A 7,575-nucleotide genomic window follows, 5' to 3' on the forward strand; every position below is an offset into this window, starting at 1 on the left:
CTCCCAAATCTCAGATTGCTGGTTTAACAGGGCACCCAGACCAGTGCGTTTTGTGTGGAGTGCTGCTGCACTGCGGCGCCGGCCGAAACGGCCGTGCCAGCCAAAACAGCTGTGCTGGTGTCCTGTGTCTCTCCTACACCTGGGAATTTCCCTGTTCTGTGGGCAACAAAGATCCATCTGGAAATGCTGCTTTCACTTACCCTCTGCATCTTCACTGAGAGCTGCAATGCTGAGTTTCTCCTACTGCGCCATCTTCTTTTTCCTCCCTGAACTTTTTTTTTTTCTTTTGAGACAGAATCTCACTCTGTGACTCAGACTGGAATACAGTGGCGCAATCTCGGCTCACTGCAACCTCTGCCTCCTGGGTTCAAGTGATTCTTCTGCCTCAACATCCTAAGTAGCTAGGATTATAGGCACCCATCACCACACCTGTGTAATTTTTGTATTTTAAACAGAGATGGGGTTTCACCATGTTGGTCAGGCTGGTCTCGAACTCCTAACCTCATGATCTGCCTGCCTTGGCCTCCCAAAGTGCTGGGATTACAGGTATAAGCCACCATACCTAGCCAATGTTTTTATATGAAGGAAAAAAGAACCCAATGGAGAGAAGTATATTCACTTGGGGTGACGTATCCTCCCATATGTTACCATGAATGTTTATTACTGAGGGATAAAGAGGCCTTAATAGGTAAAATTTTAGACTGAAATATTGAATTCCCTGTTTCTAGGAAGTTACCAACAAAAATTTTTTTTTTTTTTTGAGATGGAGTCCTGCTCTGTTGCCAGACTGGAGTGCAATGGCACAATCTTGGCTCACTGCAACCTCTGCCTCTGGGGTTCAAGCGATGCTCTTGCCTCAGTCTCCCATGGAGCTGACACTACAGGTGCATGCCACCATGCCCAGGTAATTTCTTGTATTTTTAGTAGAGATGGGATATCATCATATTGGCCAGGATGGCCTCGATCTCTTGACCTTGTGATCCACCTGCCCCAGCCTCCCAAAGTGCTGGGGTTACAGGTGTGTGCCAGCACACCTGGCCTAACAATAACTTTTTGAACTACATTCCTGATTATTAAGACACTAACTTTACCCAGCAGAATTATATCCCTAGGTTCCAAAACCACCTGCAACACTGCAGACAAAGAAGGAGTAAGAGACATGATAGCCACAAGAAGAAAGAAGGAAAATGCGATAGGAAAACACTGGAAATCGCTGGGCTGACAACTGACAGGCTGCTGGGGACTGGAGTTAGTCTGAGGACCTTCAGATAACACCGAAGCATAGTCCCAGCCAGAAATCTTCAGTTGCCCTCGGACCTGCTTCCAATCTCTGATGGCTAGGCCTTCTATGAAAGGAAACTAGATTAGAATAGACAAGAAGCCTTAGAAAAAAGTGTTAATGATTCGCTTTTACTCACCCTTCAGATGAATTCCCTCTTTCCCAGACAATGCACCAAAATATGTTGTAGTCTTGGCAGTGCACCAAGATATAAGAGTCTGAGATAACACCCAGAGTTCTTTGTCCTACCTCCAAGAAGATTAAGGAGTGCAGGCACAAAGGTGAGGCTGGAGCAAAAGTTTAATAAGTCAGAGAAGAAAACCCTCTGCCAGCAGAGAGGGCGTCCTAAACCAGATGCCTACTTTAAGGCCCATTCTGGGGTTTTTATGAACTGGAAGGGGAAGATATGCTTAGTTTGCAGGTTGTCTTGGAGAACGTGTGACTTAGCTTGGCTCAGGACCAATTAGAAAGCTTGGCCTGGGACTTTGGCCCAGGATAAATTAGGTGCTGATTCATAGAGGCTGCTTAGCTTGGCCCAGGACCTATCAGGAGTTGAAGTGAAAGCTTGACCTGAGACTAATCAGGGGCTGAAGTGATGATTCAGAGGCTGGACTCACAGCCCAAAAAAGGGAAAGAAGAATGCCCCCTGTGCCCGTGCCCAAAAAATGAGAAGAACCTTTTCCCTGGGAGCCCACTGACTAAACAAATGACAAGGACACTTTTATGCTGGGCCTTTTTCTTTTATGAGTGAGCCAGAGGTCTGTGCAAGTTTTTATCCAGATGGGCCAGAGATTTTTCTGTGTAGCTATGGGCATATCTCCAGCCACATCCTGTGCTAGTTACCTTATTAGTGCCTGCAGCTTGATTTTGTTTCCCCAGGCTGCTGCTTATGTTACATGGGAATGAGGCACAAACCCATGGGTTGGGGCTCTCCAGGTACCCTTCCCTTGTTATACCTATGGCAAGCTAACTAATTCCTTTCATAATCTCCAAAGACTTTTCTGTACTCATCACAGTGGCAGGGTTTCCCTTTAGGGTAAACCGGCCAGGGCCACTATGGGCCAGGACACAGACACAGACACACAGACACACACAGACACACACACAATTTTGGGAACCCAATCTCATTTAGCCAAAGAGAAATGTCAAGCCGGGAACTGGATCATGCAGACCTGCCTCCCCTTTTGGTTCCTAAATAAGATGGCTATGAGATGAAAGGCCACACCCCTCCCCCATTTTGCTGAAAAGAAAACTGCTGGTAAGCTATTAAAACTTCACTATGGCAAAGCGAATTAACAGCTTATCTTTACAGGTGCAGTTACCCAGGCCTGCCATAAATGCTTAACTGATTGCTCCCCTACCCCATTTTGTCTGTGTTGTATCTTATGTAAAATGCAGATTCCCCATATTTTTCCTCTGCCCCCTTTTGTTCATGTGAAAACTGTTTCTCAATATCCTGCCCTTTCCCTCTTAAATCTGGAGCCCTCAAAGTCACCTCTGGAGAAAAGCACAGACCCATCTCCTGGGCACGTCCGTAACGCTGGCAAAGCTCCTGACGTGATTGAGATTTGTTTTGTCACTCTCTTTGATAGACATCTGGTAACCATGAAGGGACCCTGAGTGGAAGTGACCCAGTCTGCAGCACTCTGCCTCTCAGTGCTTGGCACTGGCTTGGGCACCTTATAGCCTGAAAAACGGGACAATTCGCTGAAGTCTGGGACCTCTTTCATCCAGGGACCCCTGAGCTTCCAATGTTTCTTGGTTGGGGATCTGAGGTTTATTTGCTGTAAAGAAAAACAAAACAAAAACCCTCTCTTTTTGTGGGAGTTTGTCTGCTTCTGCATTGGCAGAGGGTGGTCTCCAGCTCGGGCCCCATCACTAGATAAGAAACTGGTTTTGAATTCTGTCTTACAAGTTCTTTAAATGACTAAAATTAGCATTAACAACCAGCTGGTGCTAACTTCCTGCTTACACTTGGAGTGCTCAGAAATCATGTTTTGTGTGATCATTGTTAGTTTTGCTTAACTGTTTTTGTTGCTTGTCTCTCTCTCTCTCTCTCTCTGCGTGTGTGTGTGTGTGTGTGTGTGTGTGTGTGTGTGTGTCTGTTTTGGTCTTTTTCCCTATCAGATCTGACCAACTCTGAGCCCTGTAGCTCATGAGTGTGGAATCTTCCGCACTGAAGAAATAGAGCACCTTGCTCCCCTCAGTCTTTTAGGGCATTCTCAGGAACTGAGAATCACATGAGGGTGTCTGGGAGAAATGCTCCCTAAGAAGTGCAGCAGCTCCAAATAGGTTTCCCCTTTCAGAAGAACATATTTAGGGTCTCATCTCAGCTGGCAGGTGCATATAAGGAACCAACCCTCCCTGCACCTTGAGCCCCTGACACATTTGTGCCAGGTAGCCATGACACAGTAGACCAAACTGGTTCAGGAGGTAATGGCTTTGAAAATCCAGGTCCGTAAGCAGCACATTTTGGGTCCGACACATGACCCGACTTCACCAGTTCCAAAGAGGAGCTCTAAATCATGGAGAACAAGGCCTCTAAGACCCCTGCAGCTGCAGAACGCAAAACTCCCCCTTTAGAGAGTCTTGCAAATATTTAACCAAGTGGACCACTAGAACTAAAGCAGATTCTAAGTTACAATGACCTAAATGGGGATCTTTTGAGATGCCCAAATTAGTGTACCTGAGAACTAGGATGGAAAATGCCCACACAACAAATAAGTGACCAGAATGGGAGAGTTCTTTCCAGTGGCATACAGGGAGTAGCAAAAGGATGAAGACTGCCTCGTTTCTCTATAGGAGGCAAACAAGCAACCTAGAAGTGCTCATCAAGACCTCTCTCACCTCATGTCTCTTACAGAATCCTCCAAAGCCCTTACTTTCCACCTACACTCCCACTCCACCCTGACTTCTCCCACCTTCCCCAGACCAGATCCGTCCCTCTTTTCTCCTTCATGTCTAACACTCGCTCAACAAAAGGCAGTCAGGAATCTGACTTTGAGGACACCACCTGCTGATGATTCCTTGACAGCCCAGTGGCCGTGTCTCATCTGGAAGATGTGTAAAAGGGGGATCCTATAGGGACTTCTCTCTCACTCACCCCATTTCAGGAACAACTGCTAACAGGTAGGGAAACCCAGCCATTATCTACCAACCTTGGCCAAAGGCTGAATTATGAGGCATAAAGAATTTCCTGACTCCCATAAAGATCCAATCAGGTTTGCCCAAGAACTTGAGCTCATTATCAGAACCTGTGACCCAGGTCATTCAGACCTTTACCAGCCAGTTCACATGTTGGTCTCAGAAGTTAAAGCTAAGAATGGCTAGAAAAAGTACAATGGGGCTGAGCTCGGTGGCTCACGCCTGTAATCCCAGCACTTTGGGAGGCCGAGGTGGGTGGATCACGAGGTGAAGAGATCGAGACCATCCCAGCCAACATGGTGAAAACCCATCTCTCCTAAAAAGGCAAAAATTAGCTGGGCATGGTGGTGTGCGCCTGTAGTCCCAGTTACTCAGGAGGCTGAGGTAGAAGAATCACTTGAACCCAGGAGGCGGAGGTTACAGTGAACCGAGATCATGCCACTGCACTCCAGCCTGGGGACAGAGTGAGACTCTGTCAGAAAGAAAGAAAGAGCACAATGGTCAGAGCCTCTAACAGATTTGACCCCTGAAGGCCCAATAGAGCCACAACAACCAGCCCCCCAACATCCAGAAGACAGATGTAAAGCCCCATGGGAATGAGCAGTGATTCTGTTAAATACTGTTCAGCAATGCTGCCAGAACCCAAAAGATCAGTTTTAGATTATTTCACACGTTTTGATAAAACTTTTAGACAATATTCTGGGATATCATTGCATTGAAAACAATAAAAATTATACATCATGAAATGCAAATTTCTCAAACAGACTCAATGATGATTTAGCTACCCTTGAAAAATGCCACAGAAAGAACTAATGAACTAGTTAACCTAGCTGACCAATTATCTCACCCTGTGATAAAAGAAAGGCAGAAGATTGCTGGAGTTATACATGTACAGCTAAAGCAGTTGACTTCTCAAACTTCTCAGCCCCAGAAAGATTTTAATGGTCTGAGAATCCTTCCCTCCCAGGCTATTGCTATTGTAAAAGACCAGGGCCCTTAAAAGGGATTGTGTTAGGCTGACATGAAAGAAAAGGGAGGAAATGCTCCGAGGACGTACAGGAGTTTCACATCTCCGAATATTCTACCGTGACAAAAAAATTGGGAGCGATTAATAGAATAAACTGTGAGAGACAGCGGCCTTTACTGACACAGGCGTGGCTACATCTCTGGAAATTCTCAGCTTATTCAGAAACCCCATTCCTCAGAGTAATAAAAAAGTTAACATGGTGGGTGTGTCTAATAAAACAATCTTATGTTTTAAATCCAAACCTGGACCTTCCCATTTCATTGGGTTCAGCTCCCCCACCACAGGCTCTAAGTGTGACGTGCTCTGTAGGTCCCATATGTTTCTAAATGCCCTGCAGCCCTTGGCAAGCTTTTGGGCCTTGACCTCCTCAACATCCATAATGCCATTCTCTCGTTTTCATCAAAAGGGGAAATTTTTAAAAATTGGAGCTGCAGGACCAAAAAGAAAAGGAAATTTTTAAATGTCCCAACAATGTACCACGATTTAGTACTAGTAATGTCACCTTGTGACCAGGAAAATGAAATGGAGAGAGAGGAGGAAATATTAGGGAGAACAGAAGACATTCGAATAAAAAGTAGGAAGCAATAAAATTCCTTTTAGCTTCCTCAATTTTCCTGTTAACATCAGAAGCAGAACACTTGCTCCAGATGTCCCTTTCCACTTATGGTCTCAGTGAAATACAGATAGAGGGAAAATATTCTCAGCCACTACAATAAAGGTAGAGATAAACCTGAAGAAACCCCTACCCAGACTTAACATCCTCTACAGCAGGAAGCCATCGATGGAATCGCCCCTATCTCACAAGATTATCTGAAAAGGGAGCTCAGTATTCCCTGCAGGAGTCCCTGCAGCAGCCCTGTATTCCCAGTAAAGACGCCAAGTGGGAGAGGATGGAGATTTGACCAGGACTTGAAGGCACTGAATAAGATCACGATTCCCGGACACCCACATATCCTTCCATCAGCTCTGCCCACCACCAGCCAGTGTTTCAGCTGCAGACCTCTGCAGTGCCTTCTTCAGTTCCCCTGTAGAGCCAGACAGCCAGTATTTGTTTGCCTTTACTTGGAAAGAACGGCGATATATGTGGACCGTAATGCCAGGGTATACAGAAAGTCCCGCTTACTTTTCCCAAATACTAAAAGCTGATTTCGAGGATTTAATTTCTCCCCAGGGCTCAACACTCATTCAGTAGGTAGATGGCCTTCTCCTTCGTTCAGACACACTATCTTCCCCCAAGGAAGACAGTGCATACTCAAACAGCCACCAATCGACACAAAGTGTCCAAACACAAACTTCACCTATGCTAAGCACAAGTTAAGTATTTGGGGGCGTATTGTCTCAAAGGACTGAGTATTAACCGTGACAGAGTGAGCGGAATTTTAGAGTTTTAGCTGTCCCAGTGCCTGTCACTAACAAATGACTTAAAGGATTTTGGGTCCTGGCTGGCTAGTGTAGAAACTGAATGCCAAATGTCTTCCTTACGACTCAACCTCTGTAGGCATACCTAAAAAATGAACAACCTGATCCCATCTTGTGGACTCCTGAGGGACAGTCAGCTGTACAACTGAACAGCTGTCCTCTTCCCCAAGCCAGACCTTCTCAAGGGGCTGAACTGATTGCCCTGATCCTGACTGATGCCCCAGCCTTAGGGCACCCAAACTACAAACTGCCTTTCTCCCTTTTCATACACGAAACTGGACGTACTGCATCCAGGGTACTGATCCAGAAACACGGTGATCATCAGAGAACTATAAGCTATTACAGCCAATACCTGCACCCTGTGGCTCGAGGGCTGCCTCCTTGTGTGAGAGCAATAGCAACCATGGCCCGTCTGTTGAAAACATAATTATGGGCTCCCCTCTTACCATTTTTGTGCCATATTCTCTTGAGACCCTGCTAAACTCTCATCATACTCGACATCTGTCAACTGGTTAGCCTCTTATTAGATTTTGCTTTTACCGTCTTCCAATATTACTATTTCCCACTGTAATAATCCTAATCTGGCCACTCTCTTGCGAGGCCCTTTTGACAAGACCCCTCATAACTGTTCTGATGACTGACTTCTCACCCCCAGGACAGACCTACAAGAGATGCCACTGGATAATGCTAAAATAGAATGGAATAC

General features: G+C 45.8%; 1 long non-coding RNA gene across 1 annotated transcript; it reads left to right on the forward strand.

Moving 5' to 3' along the window:
* The first annotated feature begins 771 nt into the window (after nt 1-771).
* Nucleotides 772-3,094, forward strand: LOC144579091 (uncharacterized). The gene is made up of 2 exons (XR_013525976.1): nt 772-904; nt 2,872-3,094. It is a non-coding gene; the product is annotated as an uncharacterized LOC144579091 (long non-coding RNA).
* Nucleotides 3,095-7,575: the final 4,481 nt, after the last annotated feature.

Source organism: Callithrix jacchus, chromosome 13 (assembly GCF_049354715.1).
Source record: "Callithrix jacchus isolate 240 chromosome 13, calJac240_pri, whole genome shotgun sequence".
NCBI classification, from domain to species: domain Eukaryota; kingdom Metazoa; phylum Chordata; class Mammalia; order Primates; family Cebidae; genus Callithrix; species Callithrix jacchus.